General features: G+C 35.4%; 1 long non-coding RNA gene across 1 annotated transcript in view; it reads right to left on the bottom strand.

Moving 5' to 3' along the window:
• LOC137221540 (uncharacterized) overlaps positions 1-24,917 on the bottom strand; it is a 223,100-nt gene that overhangs the window by 146,370 nt on the left and 51,813 nt on the right. The window lies entirely within an intron of this gene.

The raw sequence follows: 24,917 nt of genomic DNA, 5'->3' as shown, positions 1-24,917 counted from the left end.
TGTTTATGTATTGTCCAGAACCTTTGTATGTGCCTGTGTGGAATGGGAAAGAAAGTTTGGAGAAGCTTGGGGAACAACAGCTACATGCAACTGTTAAACTGTTGTCCCTGGCTCTTCCTTTTCTCAATGAAGGCTTGAAACCCAGAGAAATGGAGTCTATAGAGACCATCAAACTTTAATGAGAATATGAAGGCAGAAAAAGATCCACTTCTTGTCTGGATTTTGGAGAGAGGCAGCCTAGCAGTGTGATGCTTAACATGGAGCTGCTGCTTTTGAGTATAAATTACAGCAGAGCATGTCCAGACAGAGGAATATCTTGAAATTCATGCCCACTCCATCACCCTTTCTTGAATTCTGTGGGATATGGAGAGAATTCAAGAAGACTCTCCTGCCCAAGTAAGGCACAGAAATAAGGTAAAAATTAAGAGATGGCATCCCTGAAGGTTAAGAGGATGAGGATTGGGTTCGGGCGGGAAGAGGGAGGACTTACAGCACAGAATAAGCTTTCCAGAATAATCACTGCATTTTGCAGACACTGACAGAACAGATGGCAAGTTATTACAGCAGTGAACACAACAGATAGGAACCCCAGACCATATTCTCCCCCTCCAATGTCAGGAAGATATATGGAAGCACCCAAGAACCTAGATCATCCTAGGGAAGAAGGGTAGGAAAGGAGCCTTGAAGTTGCCTGCATTGATCCAGAAGATACTATTTAAACTGGAAGCTACCTTGATTTGGCAAGAATGTTTTCCATCATAATGGAAATGAGGGCTTGGAATACATGTTAAGATCATTTAAACAGAAATAACAAATCTGAGTTTGTAACATTTTTTTTTGTTACATATCCCTTTTATGTTAGATTTTAAACACTTTTAAAAGCATAAAATGTCTTGTTGTTTGTTTTTAAATCACTTTTAGTTCTTAGGCCAATATCATCCATGTAATTGCTGCTCAATAAATGCTGCTTTCTGGGTTTCCCAACCATTTTATTGGCATGGCATACATAAAAATTGGTATTTATATTGTATGCTCAGTAAAGTGGAAGAGGCTGACCTGCCCAAAGTCTGGGTCCACCACATGCCCCACTGATATATCTGAAGATTGAGGGAATCAACCAATGATTGCACAGTCATGACAAAGCATGTGGTCTACTGTATTACTAAATACACTTTGCATAGTGGATTAAACTTGTTTGTGTGATACTTAACATGGTACCACATATATATAATACCACATTTACTAAAGCACACACAAATATTGCTAATAAATGTCTGTGGTGTCTTAAGGCAATCAAATCTTTCAACATCTTGTAAACATTTAGAAAATTTCTGTTCACATGTTTCTACAGTGATCCGTGTGTATCAGCACATCAGGCTGATAATGCTGTATAGCATGCAAGTACTTAAGAGATTAATTCAGAATTTATGCCAAGTATGAACCATTATTTTTCTTGAATGTTTCATAAATAATCATCAACATTTCCCTGCTTAGCAATGGCTTCATGAACAAGCCCCTGAACAAGTACATAGAAATGTCAGAGGTCCTGTTGTAATCACTTACAAATAGGTTATATATTATTTTTCCTATTGCTTCTAAATGCCATGATGATTTTTCCTGTTTTGAAGTGTGCTTTTGTTACTCTAAAAAGCCATTTGAGTTATTTTTAAATTTAAAAGTATATTTTACTGAGTAACCACATTGATTCTTTTGCTCTCTGGTAAATAAACAATGTTCATTTTTAATGATCTATTGTTTTTCCAGGAGATAATGAAAATATTAAAATAACTGTCTTGCTGGAACTCAGGTCAATCAACTATAAATAAAGATACAATACAGAATTTTGGCTAAACATAATATTCCATAATGAATTAGATAACAGAAAAATTTACTTCTTGAAGTCGCCTTTTCCAAGTGCAATGGCAGGAGATAGGTTCAAAGAGGGCATGATTTTCTTATAATAATTAGTCAAGAATCCACCCATATGGATTTACTGATTTCAACTAAATGTTCAAAACACTGTGAAAAAGAAATTTAATTACTTTTTTGAAGGTGCATCTTTTACCTGAACCATAGTTTAGTACCTTACAAGCATATTAATTTAATAAAGGTATTCCTGTTAGTGTCAGTGGTCTCTGGAAACAAATAACTTACAAGGCCCCATCCCAGTACCACCTTCTCCTCAAAGCCTTCCCTGATCCTCCAACTCAGAAACTGACCTGTCCCTCTTCTCAACTCCAGCAGCGCATAGCATCTGGACCACTCATATAGCACCTATGATATGTGTCCTTACAAAATGATTCAAGAAAAGAGAGCATTAATCCCAAAATGGAAGGATATCAGAATATCTTAAATTATTCAACAAAGGTCATGGCCTGTATTTAAAGATCCTTTAGATCATTTGTATTTTAAACATCTGTTCCAAAGGAAACCAGAAAGCTGAATATTGTTAGATCTAACAGAAATAACAAAGTGCTTTAGCCATCATGGTTTTAAGTTTCTCATTTTAAGGCTTCAGTTCATGAATATTTTATTTATTAATATATACACCAAAGAAGTAATCTACATATGCGTGTGTGAATTCATAGCAATGTGGCTTGGTCTTTTGTGCAAACTAGACTTGTACTTTACTTGCCAACATTAAAATGGCTGTACTAAACAATAAAGTCATTTGTAATGAAAAGTGTATTTCTCCAAAACAAAAAATGCATTGGCAATGCTTGACAGCATGTTTATAACCCTTTAGTAAACACATTAATTCCACATACGGTTTCTTATTTTCACTTCCTCTCTCTTTTTTCATAACAACGAGTTAAATTTTCATTGCAACCAATGTATAAGGCTGGATAATCCCAGTGAATAAATTATAAAATGCATGTTAAGGGTTTAGCACAGTGGTTAACTCCCCCTAAGTGCTCAATAAAGGGTTGCTCTAATAGAAGTCTTACTTTGGCTGCACATGTCAGAAATCTACTTAGAACAGCCTAAAGGGACAAAAACAGATCTTCCAAATGACATTAGTTTGTTTTATGAAATCCAAAGAATAAGTGGACAACCAAGTTATGGGAAAAACAAAGAAGCATCTGGATCTTAGGGGAAAAAATGAGACTAAGAACTTAACACCATTAGATTACTCAGTTCTTCCTCTCTCCTCACACCAGTTTCATTCCTTCTGATTACACATGCCTTTCTCAACATACACTACCATATCAACCAGCAATTCCACTCCTGCATATTTACTCAAGTGAAATAAAAACTTAGATTACACAGAAACCTCATACACAAATTATTATAGCAAGTTTATACATAATTACCTAAAACCAGAAACAACACAAATGTCTTCAACCAAAGAATGAAGAAGCAAACTATGGTACTGGTACATCCACATGCTGGAACATTACTCAGCAATTAGCAATAAAAGAACAAACTATGATAAATGCAACAACATGTATGCATCTTAAATGTATTTTATTAAGTGAAAGAACTCAGACTCAAAAGACATACTATATGACTCCATTTATATGACATTTTTGTAAATACAAAACTATAGAGACAGAAGATAAATCAGTGGTTGCCAGGGATTGGTGTGGGGGAAATTCTCAACTACAAAGGAGCACAGAGGAATTTGGCGGATGGGAGTGCTAGAACTATTTCCATATCTTGATTGTGGTGACATTTACAAGATTTATGCATTGCTTAAAATCCACAGGACTGTACACTAAAATGGGTAAATTTTACTTTATGTAAATTATATCTTAGAAATTTTTGAGAAAGAAAAGATAAGAATGACTTAGAAAAAAGGAAAGATAAATATTGAAGAGATAAAATACTGAAGATGTTGTCCTGGAAAGCCAATCCAAGATACAGACCACAGGAATCCCTAAAATAAAAAACCAAAGCAAGAGAACAGAATAAATACTAAAATTAATATTCAAGAAAACTTTCCTGAAATACAGATTTGAAACTGCATATTAAAGGAGCACATGTGTACTTAACAATTTAGACTGAGAACTATTATATCAAAGGTACACTCTAGTAAAATTACCAAACTTTAAAGGGAAAAAAATCTTGGGCTTTTTTTTAAAAAAGGAAAACACTTATTTTACAAGGAAAATAAAATTAGATTATCAGACTTTGATGGCAATGCTTTATGCCAGAAGAAAATGGAATAATATATTTGAGAATCTCCATGACAGAATCCATTTCATATCCAGCAAAACTGTCTTTCAAATATAAAGGGCATAAGACTAATATCAACATTCAAGAATTCAGAAATGTTCTCATGAGCACTTCCTTAGGAATCTACCAGGGAGGGAAAGAATTCTGACAACCAAAATGAGAAATATCAACATAAGCACTGACAGTGAACATTATGTTTATAATTACAATTATAACCAAAAGTAAATGAATTAAGTTTAAAGGAAAAAATATAGTATGTAATTGTTATATACTCAGACCTTACAGGTATAGTTCAACTACTAAAAAATGAGCAAGGAATGAGGACAGCATATGTAAAAATCACATATAACTGTGTTCCATAATCATATTGATAGTCATCATATTAGTATTGTCATTCTAAGACTGTTGTATGTATAATTTAGGATAAAGAAAATAAGAAGTTATAGCACAATTCTAATGCTATCATCCCCTATGTCCTTGAGGAAAGGTTAAGTAAAAACCCTGTAGTACTTAAATTGATTTGAAAATATCAAGATAAACCCACAAGATATATTATCTTTGGATAGGTGTATATTTAAAGATGTATATTTCTGGGTGTTTCTCATCTCTGCCTACATAATTAACTTTATTAAAATGCCTAGAAACAATGACCAGCCCAAGATAAATAAGCCTCCCTAACATCCAGACTTTAATCTTGAAATTCAACTTTCCACTAAACAATCCAGTTTGATTTCTCAGAAAAAGTCTGATTCTAGGACTTAGATAGGAAATATATAAGATAAGCCCAGAAAATCTTGTCAAACCAGATAGTACAATAGAAAGTAAGCAATCAAAAACTAGTAGAGTCCTGTCAGAACATGCCAAATGGAAGAGGCTCCCACTGGTCAAAAATGAGACAACTGAGCTTCAAGAAGATGATTATGCCGGGCTTCCCTGGTGGCCAGTGGTTAAGAATCTGCCTGCCAATACAGGGGACACAGGTTCAAGCCCTGGTCCGGGAAGATCCCACATGCCGCGGAGCAACTAAGCCCATGCACCACAACTACTGAGCCTGTGCTCTAGAGCCCGCAAGCCACAACTACTGAGCCTGCATGCCACAACTACTGAAGCCCACATGCCTAGAGCCCGTGCTCCACAATGAGAGAAGCCACCGCAATGAGAAGACCGCACACCACAACGAAGAGTTGCCCCTGCTCACTGCAACTAGAGAAAGCCCGCACACAGCAACGAAGACCCAATGCAGCCAAAAATAAATTAAATAAATTTATAAAGAAAAAAAAAGAAGATGATAATGCCAACAGACTGAAACACATCAAAATACATTTAAAACTATGAGTCTATAAAGATAGAGGAAAAAAGCCAGTGGGTCTCTAGAAGATGATTGGAAATCAATTCACTATCCTAGAAACTGGTAAATTAAGAAAAGTAAGTAAGCATCTATACTGCCTTCCTTATATGAATTGTACCATTGGGTAATTACCTTAACAGATAAGGAACAGCAACTCTTCATAAAATTATTCCATCTGATAAATGAAAATAAAATACTAACATTAGAATATCATGACCATGTCCCAAGGCATTAGCATGAATGGTTGCTAGCATTATAACACAGGAGTTACAGAGAGGGAAAAAGTCTGGTGGTCACGGGGGGAGTGGGGGGGCGGGGACTGAGAGAAAACGAGACGTTATGTGTCTCCTAATAAAAAACCACCACCGGGCTTCTCTGGTGGCGCAGTGGTTGAGAGTCCGCCTGCCGATGCAGGGGACACGAGTTCGTGCCCCGGTCCGGGAAGATCCCACATGCCGCGGAGCGGCTGGGCCCGTGAGCCATGGCCGCTGAGCCTGCGCGTCTGGAGCCTGTGCTCCGCAACGGGAGAGGCCACCACAACAGTGAGAGGCCCGCATACCGCAAAAAAAAAAAAAAAAAAAAAAAAAAAAAAAAAAAAAAAAAAAACCACCACCACCAATAGGTTTGCAAAGGGATCTAAGCCATCAAGCCTTCGGAACCATCTGCCAATATGCAAGAAGTCAGAGGGCAGAGGAATGTGATGAATAGCAAAATACTAAGTATGAAATTACCAATCCAGACTGGGAAATTCTGTAGGTTAAAATGAACTAAGTTCTTCAACAAATGAATTCCAAAGAAGAAATAGATATAGAGAGAAACTATATGCTAAAAGACATAACAGGCACAGACAATATGCAAACAAGGTGTAAGACTATAGTTTAGGGATGCACACTTGGGTAATAAATTGATAAAGAAACTCAAGGGAGTGATTAATATAAAAATCAAGGTAGTGAAATTGATCCTATATTATTCTTCTTTTCCAAACTTATCTTTGCTGATTTTTTCAAGCTAGATTTTGGATTTCTTTAAGTACTGCTGGTACAGTATGAATTAGATATTATCCTGTTTATTGCTGTACTTAATAAATATTCATTAATTAGGTGAATGAATACGTTCAGCCTCTGGATCCCTGTTACTATGCTCTACTTTTTTCCTCATAGTAATTTTCACCTCCTAGCATACTATGTCATATACTCATTTATTATATTTATTGTTTAATGTCCATCTTCCTCTGATAAAACAAGCTCCTCAGGAGCTGGAATCTCTCTTTTGTTCACTGATATTTCCTAGTGCCTAGAACATTGGTACTTAATAGGCACTCAGTACATAATTGTGAAATGAATGAATGAATGACCATAAGAAATATTCACTGAATATACTCGTTAGAACTTTAAAATACTTTTTCCTCAAAAAATATTTTGCAAAGTACTTATTATAAAAATATATATGCTTCCTCTAACAGATATTATTAACTCCTACAATCATGTATACATCCAAGCTGACTAAACAACAGCCTACTACAAAGAGGAAACCAATACAAGATTCCTTCTTGAAATATGCTCAGGAAGTCTAAGATCAGTGGAAACAAGAGAATATGTGCTCCTCTATAATTGGCTTTTGAGTAAGGACACTGTCTTACAGAAAGGCTCCAACTTAGTCATAATCAGTTTATCAAGCATATTAGTTGTTCTGGAAGAAAGAACAAAATAACATTACCTTGGATAAATTAAATATCATTTGTCATTTTAATACACCAAATAACAAACAATATAATTTTAAATGAACTTGACTTAATATATACTAATAAGACAGTCTACTACTTTTATGGTGGTCTTAAAAACAGTACCTGCAAACAGCACTTTGTAGTTTTCATTGGAGCCTCACCACAACCCTAAGAGCTAGGTAGAATAAATATGACCCTCATTTCAAGGATCAGGAAACTGAATCCTAGAAAATTTAAACGACTAATAGTACTTGAATACATGTTTTTGAACTTATTTCTTTCTGAAGAAGCAAGAAATTAAACAAAAAGCAAATATTCGGAGTGAGAAGTAGATTTCTACTCTGACTCTGTAATTACTTGCTGTGGAAACATCAGCCAATGAAATATCTACTCTAAGCCTCAATTCAACATCTTTTTATTTGTCACTATGCAGAAAAGGATAAAGAAACAGCCATGCATCAAAGGAAATCTATTATCCAATTATCTATATATTGAAAATATACTAAGGTTTGTTATTTATATTGATTCTTGGGGGTTTCTCTGGAACTTGACATTGTTGTCTATTTTTCCTTCTGTTAGCAAGATGCCTCTAGATCTAAGAATTCACTATTGTATAATTTATCCCTCTGCTGCCACCCAACTGGACTGCTGAAGCTGGGCCAGTCACTTGGCACTGTGCTGTGAAACTGCTAAGATAGTAAGGCTCTATTGTTCTACCTCTCTTATCTTTCCTCTCTTCAAATGCATCTGTGGCCAATGATAGAACTTTCAGGTCAATCCTATTCCACCCATATGCCCCACCTCCAGGGCCTAAGCCCTCAATTTTTTGGAGTTGTATAAAAATTAACCTTGGTAAAGAACCAGCTAGGTCACAAAGTTCCTGTCTTCCTATTTTTCCTCTCTTGTGCCCTTTTTGGCTAGTAGCCTCCTTAACATTCTGTCATTCCTTAAGGAACACTGGCTCTGATCAATTTTACAAACATTTCTTGAGTGCCTTCTGCACTGGCAATACTAAGGTGCTAGGAATACAAAGATATGTAGAGCACAATCTGTATCCTTAAGGAAATTTTGTTTATTAGGGGAGAAAGATAATTAAAGGGATCATATTGCTATAATTCAATATATACAGTGGTTAAAGGTAAGCTCAAGGTTTTATGAAAACAGAGAGGAGAAATAATTAACCACTGTAAAGGTAGGAATCACATTAATAAAGGCTACAGGAGAAATGAAATCTGCTCTTGCAGCACAAGTAGGAATTAGCAGGTGAAGAAGAGTATTACAGGTGTGAAAATAACATGAGTAACTGCATAGAAGCATGATGCCAAAGGTTTTGCTCAGGTTACAAGCAGTTGGGTATTTCTGGAGCATAAAATGTGCTTGAGTTTTGGACATGTGCATTCAAGGTGCCTTTGGGATGATTAAATAGAAATATTAATCAGAAAGTTTACAAGAAAAGTCAAGATTAAATATTTGGTAGCCACCAATAGTATAGCAAGATGAAAATAAGCACAATGAAGAAAAATCAAATAAGGTAAGGAGGAGACAAAGCATTGTTATTTTATATAGCATAGTCAGGAAGTGCCTCGCTTTTCAGGTGATTTTTGAGCAGAGATCTAAAGTGAGAAGGTGAGTTACATGAATGTCTCAGGATAGAGCTTTCCAGGATTAAGAAACAGCAAATGCAAAGGCCTTGAGTTAAGGGTGTGCTTGGATTATTTGAAGAACAATGGGTTACATCAAATAGAATCTTAATGGCCATTATACAGACTTCACTATATGGAATCTTACCCTGAATAATACTGAAATCCAGTAGAAGATTAGACTGGAAAAGTAATATGATTTATGTTTTAACAAATTTACTCTGGCTATTGCCTATGGAATCTACTATGGGGCAAGAGGCAAAAGCAGAGGGTTTTATTGTTTTGTTTTTGTTTTAGGAAGCTATACCATTAATTCACGAAAGAATGATGGTAGTTTAGAATGGTAATAAGAAATGGTAGGATTCTGGGTACCTTTTGAAAGTAGAGCTCCCAGGATCTTCTGAGTTTGAGTATGTGAGAAAGGATAAAATTAAGGTTCAAAACATAATGAAAAGTCTCAAATAAGAAAGACCAGTCAGTGAAAAAGGAAAACAAGGCAGAATGATGACACAGCAGTTCTAAGAGGAAAGATTATAGTGATACTGGATCTAGTCCCTGCTATTGAGAAACTAATGAATAAAATAATTTAATAATATTTCCCATTTTTTCTAGTACTTTAAAGTTTTCAAACATTTTCACATAAAAGATTTCACTGTATAGCACCTCACATTGACCAAGTGACCTGTTCAAGTTGAATTTTAATAATTATAAAACTGAGGGTCAGAGAATGAGTGAATTCAGAGATTGTCCAAGGCCAAACTATTTGACTGCAGTTCTCTTTACAGTGTTCTTTACGTTCTCATACATGAATATATTTGTAAACACATATGTATATATATAGAACAGTGTGAATACTGAACAGTTGAGGGGAAAACACTACAGAGTATAGGGATTAGTCAATGACATAAAAACATACAGTAAGTACCTAGTGAAGTTTAAAACCAAGGAAGGAACAGAAATATAAGGAAAGAAAGAAGGAAGAAGCTTGCATTCAGGAGTCAAATTGGCTCTCCGTACCATACGAAGTATTTAAACAATACCATCCTCAAACAACACAGGGCAAAATAAGCTTAAGCACATCATTATAGGCATTTTTCTCTCAGACTTAGGTGCTGGGAAGATCTTTCACTAAGGAAAAAGGACTATAAGCCCTAGGAAAGATGCAGAGGTAAATACATATAGTCAGTATCTTTATATCAGAGCTAATTCTGGTAAAGCCTGGAAGATTTTCTAAACCTGTGGAATATTCCCATTCATGTTACTTTCCTTTTCTTCTCTGTTGCATCTATGAATTAAAGTAAAACTTTAAACCAAAGTTTTAAAAAAAAAAAAGAATGATGACACAGAGCAAAGGAAGTATACTTGTTTAAGGAAAGTTTATAGGAGGAGAATATAACAATATTACCTAAAACAGTAGAAGAAAAAAAAAGGATTAAAATATCTGTTGGACTTAACAATTTTGAAGTTGCTATGCTTTGCCAAAGCAGTTTCATTGAAGTGGCAAGGGAGAAATCAGATTGCAAATGGGTTGGAGGGTGAATGGAGCCCAAGGAATGAGAGATAACACTAAATGTTACCATTTCAAAACTCAACAGAGAGGAAAGAAGAGGGTTATGGTTGTTGAATATTTGGAGTAAAAAGATTTAATCAGTCAAGTGATGCGATTTAGAACCAGAAAAGATCCAGGGTCATCTCTTTTAATCCAGAGTTTCAAAGACGCCCCAGTGAAATGCATCATTTCCTTTTCCAGTCAAGATTTAAATGTCAGTGTTCCCTGGAACCTGAGTCAAGGAGAGAACTCCAGAAGAACAACTCAACTATTCAGCAATTATCCAAACAGAAGCATAATGGATCCAAAGAGTCACCAAAACACTACCTAAATTGTCTTTTGGGAAAACGATACATCCATTAAATTTGTATGACATGGGTCCAGTGGTTGAGACTTCACCTTCCAGTGCAGGGGGTGCGGGTTCGATCCCTGGTTGGGGAGCTGGGATCCCACATGCCTTGTGGCCAAAAGACCAAAAAAACACAAAACAGAAGCAATATTTTAACAAATTCAATAAAGACTTTTTAAAAAATGGTCCACATGAAAAAATCTTTTAAAAAAAATTTGTATGACACTTTATTCAGTTGTACTAATAGTTTAGTAGCTTCGCCTGATAAATCATCTGTTTAGCTTCAGCTTTTGCTAAGCAGATAAAAAAGTTAAATTCCATAAAATAAGCATGCATCTTACTTTCACTTATTTAAATAAGATCTACACAGATTAAAAGATCATTTAATTATAGTGGTCTCAATAAGACCTTAATATTTTTCAACTTTTAATCAAGTACAATCTAACATAGATAGATTATGCAATACCCCCCTAAATGTTCATATATTAACTTGTGTTTTTACATTATCCTCCCATTAAGAACAAACAGAATAACAGTCATAAAAATTTTTTAATGGAAGGAATTTTAGAGACATCATATCCAAACACCTTCATATTTATAAATGAGGAAACAAGCTCAGGAAATCTTCTTGGTCAGATTATATAAATACCAGTAGAAACAAGATGAAAATATAGATTCCTGGATTTCAGTAGTTTTCTTCCCACAACTGCAATCTATAATTCTTTTAAGTCATCTCTGAAAAAAGTACTGGGATTACCATCACCAAAATTAAATATCTAAAATGTACTGACTCCCTTTCTATATTTGGCTATAGGCATTATTCCCAGCAACTCTAAGAGACAGGTACTATTATTACCCCAATTTACAGGTGGAGAAACTAAGCCTTAAAGACCCTGAGCAACTTTTCCATGGCCACTCAGATAGCAAGTGGTAAAAATGGAATGGCATCTCAGGCTCTTGGCAGTCTGCTCATTTCCTGATTCAGACTAAGCAGCTTTCAAGACTTAATTCAGAAAGCATTAATTGAAAAGCTACTACCAGAAAGGCACTATCTTGGAAGTTGAGTAAGATATGTAAGATACAGAGTTTAAAAGCCTATGCATACACCACTAACTGTGATACAGAGTAAAATGGGTAAAGGGTGTTTAGGGAGGAAAAAAAAAAAAGCAAAGCGCACAGAAGAGACAGCAATTTCAGGGCTGGGGGTGAACATGAAACTAGTCAATACTACCTTATAAACTGCTGAGCTCTGCTTTGAACCAATCTGCACCAGCAGAGCCCAACGGATATAAAAATATTTCCCTTTAATATTTTTATATGTTTTGTCACCCAATTCAACTTTTTTTCCATACTATACTCAACACAGACACTTCTAGATTTAGTTAGCACTCAAGGCATTTTTTTTTCAATAAATTTGTTTTATTTTTTTTATTTTTGGCTGCATTGGGTCTTCATTGCTGCATGAGGGCTTTCTCTAGTTGCATCGAGCAGGAGCTACTTGTCATTGCGGTGTGAAGGCTTCTCATTGTGGTGCCTTCTCTTGTGGCGGAGCACAGTCTCTAGGCACACGGGCTTCAGTGGTTGTGGCTCGCGGGCTCTAGAGCACAGGCTCAGTAGTTGTGGTGCATGGGCTTAGTTGCTCTGCGGCATGTGAGATCTTCCCAGACCAGGGCTCAAACCCGTGTCCCCTGCATTAGCAGGTGGATTCTTAACCACTGTGCCACCAGGGAAGTCCTCAAGGCATTTTCTTTTAATGCCCATGGTGCAGAGGTTAAAAAGTATGCAGTAAATAAATCAGCAGTGCAAAAGCTCTCTTAATATATCAAACAATCTTTACAGAATGTTATTAGAGTCCTCAAAGTCTCCATAAAATAGTCTATTTACATTCACTGTCCACTTAAGTGGCAACCTCTAAATTTATGAGTTAGCTACTTGCTGAAATATCATATAATTTGCTGAGTGTTAATTTCTTAGATGACCCTGGTCCTGTAAGAAAATTGCAAGCAAGAGTCAAAGAAACTAATACATCCCATTTCTGGACTCTTAGATACTAACACAGACCACTCAAGAATCACTGTGCCCTCAATGGTGTTTTTTGACAAATGTTTATACTATGATATATTGAAGATTAGAGAACACACCTATAATTTTTCTTTACGGCCCTATATTTTAGCTATATTTTTCTTCAACTAATTGTTACCAAATATGTTTTACTTTTAAATACCAACTTGCAAAATAAACTACATACGTTAAAAAAAAAAAGTCAATCGAAAAGCCATTGTTTTCTCCATTTTCTTACTATAAACATTACTATTGCAAGCTAATTCATGCTAAGCATGAGTGTGTGGAGGTGAAAATAGTATTGTTTCCTTTTTATTTCAAGAGTGGTCTATCCAAGCTTCCACTTCAACTTTTGATTGTTTTCCCCAGCGTTGAACAAGGGGAGCTCTGCATCCCTTCCCAGTGTACAGAGTTCTGACCCCTAAGAAGGTGAAAGTACAAGGGAAAGCTTTAGCATATGCTGCTTGGCCAAACATCTCCAGAGTCTCTCATAAATAAGAGAGGGCTTGAAGCATGTCTCTACACCAATGTTGGCCAAACTACCCTCATTTGCATACTGAGGTCCTGACTTTTACCTCTGTAACACCTAGACTCATATACTTCGTATTTTAATTTAAATGGTATCATTAATTTTACTTAAATAAAATTCACTTTAAAAAACTTTCTACCGTTATTGTAAATGAAAAATCAATATCATGTGTCATTAAAAATGTCATAAACATCTTGCTAGATGCAGCTGCTTGCCAAGGCCTGCTTCCCAATTATTAAATAGGGAGATAGCAAGTGTTGGTGAGCTATTTAAGACACATTAACACCACATTGAAGTCTCGTTGTTTTTTTTGTTTTTTTCTCATTATTCTAATTAGGAAGAATATTGCAAAGAAAGTGCTTCTCTTTCTAAAATCTGGCTCAGTGTTTTTAAATGTTGTGCCCATGTACCTTCTAAAATCATCTCAAGTTCCTCCAGGCAGCCAGGTGGCACTCTGAGAACACTGCTGTAAATTATTCAGATTTTCATAAGCCCAAACCCTGCCACTTCTAATTCATCCATAATTCAGTAGCACTGTTGTCATCTACAATCTTATCTGAGCTCTCCTTTCCCTCTCCCCACCCACTCTGTCTTTACTGTGCTCTTCTCAGAGCAGGATTAGTCTTGTTGTTTGGACACTCCTTCCCACTGGGTTCCACGGGCAGGTAGCAGTCACCATTACCTAGCAAATTTCTAACTCAATCCCAAGTTCAAAAAAATAATGGTGGGTCCCATATCTATCTGCTCATACTGCCTCTAGATTTACTTTTTCATTTCAGTGTTCTACTTTCAAAGGTTTAGACGTTTCTCATAAATGATGAGATGCCTAAAAAGCCTGTCTTCCTTAACATGAACTATTTTCCTTCATTCTACTTGTTAATAACTCTATGTTCCACTTGGAACCAAAGTTCATATTCTCAGCTCTGGAATAACTATATTGCTCATTCTAATTTTTACAAACTCTAACTTTGGATATGAGATTTTTCTCATCCATAATATTCTTAAAATATAAATTTCCCACATGGTATATTTTCTACTAGAAAATAGTCAAATAATGCCAGCACAATACATACTTTCCTTTTGAAACTACAGGTAGAGCTGGGTGACCTGATAAAGAAATGCTGGCAGTCAGATGAAGATGTTGTGTACTATCTTTATTATAATCTCCTTCCCAATTATCCTAGCTTTTAAAAAAATCAAATTTAACATTGTTGAAAACTCAGCATCGATATAAAATAATGAGTCAGTGGCCAGGATTAGTTGTAGTGTATGCACTTGTGTCATTTTTTCACACAACCAAACTTCTGCCAGGGTATTTCCTAAACATTACATGTGATCAAATGGCTTTTCACCCATTTTATGGGCTTTTAAAGGCTCACCACAATTTCATTTACAGCTATTATTTCTAATACAGTTGGGCACTGACCTGATGACCCATCAGATCATCCAGAATTCAAAATAAAGGACACATACTGGTCAACTGCTAGCTGGCAAATCCCTCAGTGACCGGGTCATGAGTGAACTAAACGCACTCAGCAAGTATACAGGAAAAGATTAATGGAAGAGAAAGAAAATCCTCAGCTAATGCCACAGTAAAACTAGCTATTCTACAGAGACATTAAACACAAAATTCAGCCACACTGGCACAGAACTCTATACTGGGGCATTAACCACTTTCAGACAACTCAAATATTCTTTCTCTAATTAATAAATGGTGCCTCCATTTAACAGAGTCTATGATTTCAGCTGAAAATAAAATACAAATTGTATTGAGATGACCCGAATATCAATAACTCATTAAAATGATCTCAAAATGAGGGGTTTTTTTCACATAGGGGAAAAATTGTAAGAAAGAGGCAATTAGATGATAGATATGGTATTCCTGTGGTGAGCTACTGCAGCAGCTCATCATATTTACCCAGGTATCTCTTTAAGGTCTTATTTGTGAAAGGTTGTGATAAAATGGGATAGAACTTTAAATTCATTTGTCTTTTGAGATTATCACTCTATTTAACCTTGAAAGCTTTTTTCATTTTCTCATGCCTTTGTTTGCTTTCAGGAATTTATCTTCATTTTAACTTTAATCCGTCTTATATCTCCTGCCTCATCTTTGATCCACAAAGTTCAACCTTTTTTTTTTTTTTAATCTGCAGTGTCTACAGTGTAGGTGGGGGTAGGGAGGGCTTCCATCTCCTTTTTATAAAGGTATATAATATGGTCATGTTAAAAAGTTACACATTCATAAGTTTGTGTGTGCGCCTGTGAGATTAACCAAGGATCATTTTATTCGTTATGTTGAAAAACTGGCATCCAAGTAAAACTCATTCCATATTAAGTAGCAGTTTCACCTGGGATTTACAACACTGATTCTGTCAGTTACACTATCCTCAAGGTAACAGCATTTTGTCTCAAGAAGCCCAAGCATTTCAACATTCTTCTTACAAAAGTGGAAGCAAACACTTATCAACATTGCCATAAGAACCATGAAACTAGTTTTGCAATGGGTATCCTAGAGCTCTGTGCAGAATTGCAATAGTTTAGACCAGCTTTTCACAATCCGGGACATTTTTTACATCAGCTATTGCAAACACAAAACCTAAGATCTGTTAGCTTTCCAAGCCTCCCCCACAAATTATATACACTGGCTCCAAAAATTTTAAATATATATATATTCAAATGATGTCCATAAAAGAAATAATCTATTCTTTTAAAATAAAATTATCTTAAAATTTCAAATAAAAAAAATCAATTTAATGTGATGCATTCAAATGAGTGCATTAGAACTAGAATTTGATATAAGGAATGGGGTCTGCCAAAGTAAGCATGCCTAGGACATATGCTGTGATCACTATAGATCTTCATTCATATGTCAGCAAGGCAGTAATTACAGACTGTGAAACACTGAGAATTTCATAAGGCAATGAAAAATCTGTATTAGAATCGTCTAGAAAGTACTTTCTCATAGACATTAAATCAGATAAAATGGGGTTTCCCTAAAATCTTACCCAGTGAAAAGAAAATCCCAGGAGCCTTCAGTCTTCTTATTATAATTGATCTTACTCTTATCTCATTTCTGAAAACAATATGAGTAGAACAGCTATATTCCAAGATAATTACAGTTGATAGTGTCCCAAAGTTATCATGATTATCAATGCATCTATGATAGCTTTTTTTCTTTTTTCACCAACAATTTAAACATGCCAAAGATATACCATAGCAGAGATGCTCAGGAAATGTTCCCCTACAGTAGTAATTGTTTCATATTTATTTTATTTAACAACTCAGAATATCTAACAATGACCCCCATACATTTCTTGCCTGAGAAAAATCAGAGAAGAGAATTCTCAGTAGAATGTCATGGGCTTTTAAGGATCAGACTTATAAACTACCTTATATCAAACCACCACATCCTATTATAGTTCCATGCCTTGGTGAAGCCCCTATATAAACTTGGACTTGAAATCAAGCACCCCAGTGTTACAAAAGCTAGCCTGTTTTTTGCACAATAGCAATTCCATGGAGAGAAACTGCTCTCACTTTCTAACAGGTTTGAGACTCTGAAATGTGACTGCTTCTCTTCAGTAATTTTCCATCACATGTACGAGATATATCTTGACAATGAAATAATGTTTCTTATTTACCTCTTCAAGATTGAAAATACTCCTTCTATATAACGGGCATTCGTTTTTACTTAAATAAAACCAGGATTGATCTCTGTGGCTTCGTTTCTTTTTCCAAATATTTCCTCATAAAAAAAACACTGACTCATAGGACTTGATGGGGAAATTTCTTTTTAACATGCTACCTGTATCTGAAAGTGAAATACGGACCTACCATTGTTACAACATGCTGTTTGAGTTATATCAAGGCAGTCACATTTAGTGGTTAGCTTACTTTGTGACCATTGATCTAGCTGCTGAGAATACAAGTTGCAATAATGGACACAGTTTAAAGCCATGAACTGAGAATATGGATTAGCAACTCCATGCATATGACGCCTGCTGGGGACTGAAAGTTTTTAAGTAAACTAAAACATTTCCAGTAGTAGAAATGGAAATGAATAATTTTGAAAATTTATATCATAGTGATGAATTATCACAAAGTTTCAGAACTGTGGCTACCAACATCCCCACCAGAGGATTTACTATGTTGCATTATGAATGGGAAGCCCAATCCACTTATAAATCAATCAAAAGCAGTATTAAGGATGAAGTTCATACTGAACTGCAAGTCCTTGTATAGGAATTTATCTCTGTCAAACAACCAGTGGTTCTATTTTCCCCAGCTGCACTACAATAGTAGGTTGGATGATAAATAATAAGTAAGGCATTTAATATTTAAGGCTTCCACATAATAAACTTCAGTCACTATAAATGACACTAATGGCCTGAGATCTTCCAAAATTTCCTGGGAAAAGGGTTAAGAAGGATATATAAGGTTTATCAAAGTTTATGTACAAAAAAGAAGAATCTAGCTTTTACCATACACAGGATAAATTTCACTACTTAGAGCCAGGTAAAAAGAAGTATCATCTGAAAGACTGAAAGATCATAATTACTCTGTTTATATATAAAGAAATGTTAATACTTTCAAACTACAAAGGTCCTGGAGGTGAGAGTAACATGACAGGCTGGCACTTAGGAACTATGAGGTCCCAGCTCTCTCGCTTATGTCAGTTACTTTAATTTGCTGTACCTCAGGTTCCTTGTCTATAAAATGGGGCAGATTAAAGGAGAAAACAGTTATAAAGAATTTTGCACAGTGCATTCTGAAACATTGTGAGTGCTCATAAACATTAACTTTACATCCCATAATAATTATACAAGATTAACAAAATATTGCCAATAACTATCTGGCAATTCTGCTTCAATAACATAAAGCATAATGTTATATAACATAAATTTGTTTTGCTTTGGTGGTGTCAGTTCTATGTGACTAAACACTTCCAGAGGTCTAGAAAATTGCTTGCTGTCTAAGTAGGTTAAGTAGATTTTTCTCTCTGGTAACTGATTTATACTTTTCATCTAGTTAGCAGAACCACAAACAAAACAAATAAATGAAAGTCTTCATTTTTATCAAAATTTTCAAATTCAGCATGGCATAGTAAAAAAGAATGGGCTTTGGAGTTAGAAATAGCTGTGTTTAAATCCTAGTTTTACACTATAAACATGTTTAAGTCACTTAAGAGGTCTGAGCTTCAGTTTTCTCATCTGTCAAACTGGAGTAATACTGCTTTGCAAAGTGGAAAGAACTAAATAAAAATCATGTCTGTGTGTATATGTGTGCATGTATAATTATACATATTTAAGTTAAAATATATATATATAAATCTGGCAAGGTGTCTCACATATAGTAACTCAAGCTTATTTTTTAAATTAAGAATTTGTGATTAATGATGACTGGATTAATAAATATTCCTATATTGCACTTCAACTCCTGGTGAGTACCAGTGCTCTAATTCATCTATATAAACCACAATACCTACATCTGGACTTTTGTACCTTAAAAGCGTCTCATCTATAAGGGTATGTTCAGAACTTGCGTGGGATAAGATGATATTTCTGCTCCTCACATAACTGCCAAATAGTGCAAAGGAAAACTGTAAATCTAACAACTGCTACTAGGCTTATTAATTTTCAGGATGACTACTAGAAAGTACCAAGTGGTCTTTATTCTTCCTTGGGTTACTATGTAGTCTAGAGCTTTAGAAGATTTTCTAAGCAGTGCCCTCACTTCCCACTGAATTTTTTTCTTCTAGCAAATAAAAAGGGCATAAATGTAAGAACAATATTAATCATTTATTTGTCTTTATACAATTGAGAAATTGTCTCTGTTTTCAGAATTAAGGGACACATTTTAGAAAGACAGCTGTAGGGCCATCAAGTAAGACTTGTTTAATGGCTCGAGGACCTTTGTTAAAGATGGCTTACATGGACATCTCTACAGAGTCAAGATGGGGAAATGGCCAACAGGTTTCTTTCTGTGCATAGCCTTGTTCCTTCTACCCAGTTGTTGATTTGCTATGTTTGGTTCCCTGTGCTTGGAACATTCAGACCCCCAAATCTTCACATGCCACTGTCCTTGTCATTCAGTTTTTAAATGTCCCCTCCTCAGAGAGGCTTTCCATGACCAATCCACCTAAGTTACCACCTGACTCTGACCAACCACATCACTTTTTATCCCATCACTTTGTCTTGTTTTCTTTTAGCAATTGTCATTATCTTATTCATGTACTGAATTACTCGTTTAATAAACTTGTTTAGCTTGGAATCCTGGCAGCTTCTTCACCACTGTACTGCTAACATCTAAACTACCACCTGGCCTATAACAAATACTCACTAATTATGAACTGAAAGGATGAATCCTGGTGTCCATTACATATAGTGGAAAAGATAAGCTCTTTCAAAAGCAAACTGCCTATCCAGACATTCTTTATCAAGGTATAATTCCACCTTCTTTACAAAATGTACTTGCCCCTAAAGAACACAAGTCTAATGTGGTAGTATCTTTGGCCCAATCCACCTCAGGCCATAAATGAAAGTAAAGGGAGCCACTTATCCATAAAGATAATAACAAAAGTGGGTTCCTGTTAGGACTGAAAATACATGTAGCTTCATAAAGTGAAAGCCTGAAAGAAAAATGCCAGACAGTAAATCTATATTTTAGCAAAGCTGACAGAGATTTCTTCACTAGGAAAAAAAACCTGCATTACAAGCCTCTGTTAGATGGTAAAAGCAGATAATATCATCATGTAGTTCTTAGTGATCCACCATGATGTATAACTGTACAGTATCTACCCCCTCCTGAATTAATTAGTAAAAAAGAGAAAGAAAGAATTTTGACACTGAAGTATAGTTTGCACTTCAGGAATTGCTTTCTTTATGTAGATAAATAACTTTTTATTCATTATGTATCCAAATATCCATAACATCTCCCAATATTTTTTTAGTTACTTCTGAGTTGTCCATCTGTCACAGCCTCTTTATATGCACCTAGAATATCGCCTGTGAATATTTCTTGGAGGTACACAGAAACCTGGGCAAGGCCACATAATTCTGATACCCAGAATTAGTTTTCTCCCCTTTTCTACCATCTTGTTTTTCTAGTTTTCTAACTCCTAGTTGGCTACTTAAACTTGCTTCAGGCCCTCCCTTCACTTGCAATCTGTACTTTCTTTGGAAACCATTTTAATTTCCCATATTTAGTATGTCTGGTTCCCTCCCATAAAAGGCAGACTCTCCTGGTTTCTAACACACCGGAAGAGAAGGAGAGCTCATACTTCTTCAATAGGCATCAAAAGAATATTGTAAATCACACAGTGGGGTTTGGGTATCAGGTCTGTTATATTGCATTCTTTATTCTTTGGCCATTGATAGCCTTTTTATGGGGACTGTAATAATTCTCAGTTAACTTGAAATTTTCCTTTTGTGATGGTATTCTGCTTTGTTTTGTCCCACTTCCCACATTACCAGTTCTTTGAGGACAAGGACCATGTTTTTACTCAGTGTGAAAGCCTCTGCAACACTTAACACATAGTACTTCTAAAAGGTTGTCAAATTAACTGAATTAAATTCTAGACAAATGGGCATTTTTTGCTAAAACTTTAATGTCAAGTTTTAATTTTAAGACTTCTATTTTATAGATGCTTTGTTTTGATTATACATGATGATATTGTCTGCTTTTACCATCTAACAGAGGCTTGTCATGCAGTTTTTTTTTTATATAATTCATTTTATAATTGCTGCCTACCTGGGAAAACCAAACTTGGACACAAATATATGCAAAACAGCATATAAAATGTTTCAGACAAGTTGATCCTGGTGGTGCATGTTAGAATCAGGAAGATTAGAAAAGGAGATAGGGCCTAATCTCAGAGCTACTTCCTGAATTAGTATCCCAACTGTCTCGGACATATGTCCCTATAAAGAACTACTGATAGAAGTACAGGCAATTACAAAGGAGTTCAGGAAATGAAGTTACTTTATAGAGACATTGTGAAAGTCAAATGAACTTTGTTTTCAGAAAGAGCATCACAAACTGGAAAGTGCTAATATGTTAAAGACCAGTCTCATCAGCATCATCACTTCCACTAGGAATTTTCTGGTAGCTACCTGGGGAGAAAGTTTCTGAGCTCAGCTTTCAGAGATGCACTGTATCTGAGACAGACCATAATTTTAAAAAAATATCCCATGAATCTTCACTTCCTCACTCTAATCTATTTTCAATTGTTTACCAATTTTTTCCAACTCAATTCAACTTTTAAAAATCACCACTCAAACTGATTTATGAAATTTTCATCTTTAAATCTTACTCCAATTTTAGATACATCCAATTATTTCTAACTTGGTGAATTATTCTTGTTAGTTCTTAAAAATTCATAAAAAGGGGACATATTTGTCTATTAGAATAACCAAACTGTACACTACTGTGTGGTCTTGGTGTGATCCAAACCCTTGGAGTATATTAAATAGTATCACTCACAACTTGATCTGAAAATATGAAAATGTTTATTATATTCAAAATACTTTGATAACTGGTTGCTTTGTTCCAATATGAAACTTCACCAGATTCTATCTGGCCTTATGCCATAATTCTTAATTAATACTCTTAGGTTCCACAACATGGTTCAAAAACAATGGTAAATCATTCCATTACAGACAGTGATTTCTGAATTAATTTCTAAGCACCAGCAGCAATTCTACTATTACGAGCTGCATTTAGATCATAAATTATTCTGTGGGTCCTGCTGCCGATGCCAAACAAATATGATGTTGCTAATGTGTGTGAAGATGGCAATTTGGCAAAATAATATTTAGAGAACAAAGAGCAAAATTATTACCTCCTCTTGCTCAGGACGCTCTTGTAGCTAAAATGATGAAAAACTAGCCAAATAGTCCCTGAAACACATTTGTTGAAAATCTGCTTCATCTTCAGCAAACACCTGAGAAGAAACTAGTCAGCAGCTTGACAGATTCAAGACAGAGAGAAGCAACATCTTTCCCTGGCACTATTTTAAATTGCTACATGGGAGGGTGAATCAGTGAAACTGGGGTCAGTGGAAAAAAAAAAAAAAAAAAAGGAATAACTGCTTGTTAGAAAAGAAGAAGAGGGCAATAGAGAATGCTGAAGGAAATGTTATACTTCCAAAATATATATTAACAATAAACCTGTAGTAACTTCATGTACTTAAGGAAATAACTTCAATTAGGAAAAAATTACATCTAAGAAATAAAATATGTGCCTAGAAATCAAAATAAAGCATGATTTTTAAAAGTGCTATTAAGCCTCAGAAGTATGTTCAAGACTTAGCTTAATCCACAACTCAAGATACTACAAGAGTTTTAAGAGGGTCATAGGAAACAGGAAAATATTTTCTGACTATCAGCTTGATGTAAAATAGCCATACCTAAAGTAGATATTGTGACAGCAACTCTGCAGTACAGGGGTCAGCAAACACTTTTTGTAAAGGGCCAGATAGCAAATATTTTAAGACTTGTGGGCCATAAAGTCTATCACAACTACTTAATTCTGCCACTGGTAGTGCAAAAGCAGCCATAGACAATATGTGAACAACTGGATGTGGCTGTATTCCAATTAAATTTATTTATAAAAAACCAGCAGTCTATTAGAATTGTGGCCAATATCCACAACACTGACCAAATGCTGGTAAGGATGTGGAACAACAGGAACTCTCATTCATTACTGATGGGAATGTAAAATGATAAAGTCATTATGGAAGACAGTTTGGCAGGTTCTTACAAAACTAACCATATTCTTACCATACACTCCAGCAATCATGCTCCTTGCTATTTACCCCAAAGGAGTTGAAAACTTATGTCTACACAGAAACTTGCACATAGATGTTTACAGCAGATTTATTCATAATTGTCAGAATTTGGAAGCAATAAGATGTTCCTCAGTAGTGAATGGATAAATAAACTGTGGTACATCCTGACAATGGACTAGTATTCAGTGCTAAAAAGAGATCAGCTGTCAAACCATGAAAAGACACTGAAGCACCTTAAATGCTACTACTAAGTAAAAGAAACCAATTTCAAAAAGCTACATACAGTATGATTCCAACTATATGACATTCTGGAAAAGGCAAAACTATGGAGACAGTAAAATGATCAGTGGTTGCCAGGGGTTATGGGATGGAGGGATGAACAGGCGGAGCACAAAACATTTTTAGGGCATTGTATGACACTACAATGGTGGCTGTATGTCATTATGCATTTGACAAAACCTGCAGAATGTACAACACCAAGAATGAAACCTAATGTAAACTATGGGCTCTGGCTGATGATATGTCAGTGTAGGCTAATCGACTGTAACAAATATAGGTCTCTGGTGGGGGATGCTGATAAAGGAAGAAACATGCGTGTGTGGGGGCAGGTATATGAGAAGTCTCTGTACCTTATGTTCAATGTTGTTATAGATCCAAAACTGCTCTAAAAAATAAAGTCTATTACAAAACAAAAACAGGCAGTCCACAAGGTCTGAGAGAGTTAAAGGAGTTCCCATCTATAAAGTGTTTAGTAAAGTCTCTCACACACAGAAGATATTTAATAAATTTAAGCTATTATTTTTATATTTATGCTGTTCCATAAACCTCTGAGCAAAGGAAGCATCTACTCTTTTACCTGCACTAAAGAAAAAGGAAAAAAAATACTGAACACAAGAACAGAAATATATAAGAAAACTCAAAAGATTATCCTGTCACACAGAGTTGACCCAATATGGCACTGACTGGGATAGTAACTAGAATGTGATCTCCTTAAGATACTTGTTTTGACTCGTAACATGAGGTCAAAAACACACCAAAGCAATTCATCAAAACTCTCACATGTGCCTATGGACTGAGAGAGGGCAATATGGAGACAATACGGAGAAACTTGATAATAAAGAAGTAATACCAGACACAACATCTTTAGGGAGCAGGCTGAGGATCTACACAAATTTCCAGGTCACCACCCGGAGAGCACAGCTGGATACAAGAAAGCAAAGGCAAGTGAATATAACTCTGACTATCACCCACTCCAGTTAATAAAGAGCCAATACAGCTGGGCACTGAATCCCACCCAAAGAGGCTGTGGGTAATGAGTCCTTCTTGAAACAATGTCTATTCCAATACAAAATTAGCAGGTATATAATCCTGACTTTTCCTATTTGATCAAATGAGAAGCAAATCCTAATTTCCTAAGCTAGGAAATCAAGTATATGGGGTTTCATATTAAAATTCTTGTTTTCTGAATTTTGAAGAAACTTATCATGTGGATTTTGAAAATACTGACACTCGGGTCACCTTATGCACACTCAGTGTTGGCAGGTCTGGGCACAAAGGGATAGTACATATTATGTCTCAAACAAACACTATCTTGACTTTTTAAAATTTGTTTAAGTTACTATTAATTACATGACTTGAATTACAACTAACATACCAATAAAATACTTACTTTGTATCCCAAGATGTCTTTATGTGTATAGTTCATATCCAGAAAGTGGCCCTTTATAAACTTAAGAGCAAGTAGAAATTATG

The sequence above is a fragment of the Pseudorca crassidens genome, chromosome 3 (assembly GCF_039906515.1).
Source record: "Pseudorca crassidens isolate mPseCra1 chromosome 3, mPseCra1.hap1, whole genome shotgun sequence".
NCBI classification, from domain to species: Eukaryota; Metazoa; Chordata; class Mammalia; order Artiodactyla; family Delphinidae; genus Pseudorca; species Pseudorca crassidens.
The sequence above is the reverse complement of the archived record's forward strand: the minus strand, read 5'-3'. Positions and strand labels throughout refer to the sequence as shown.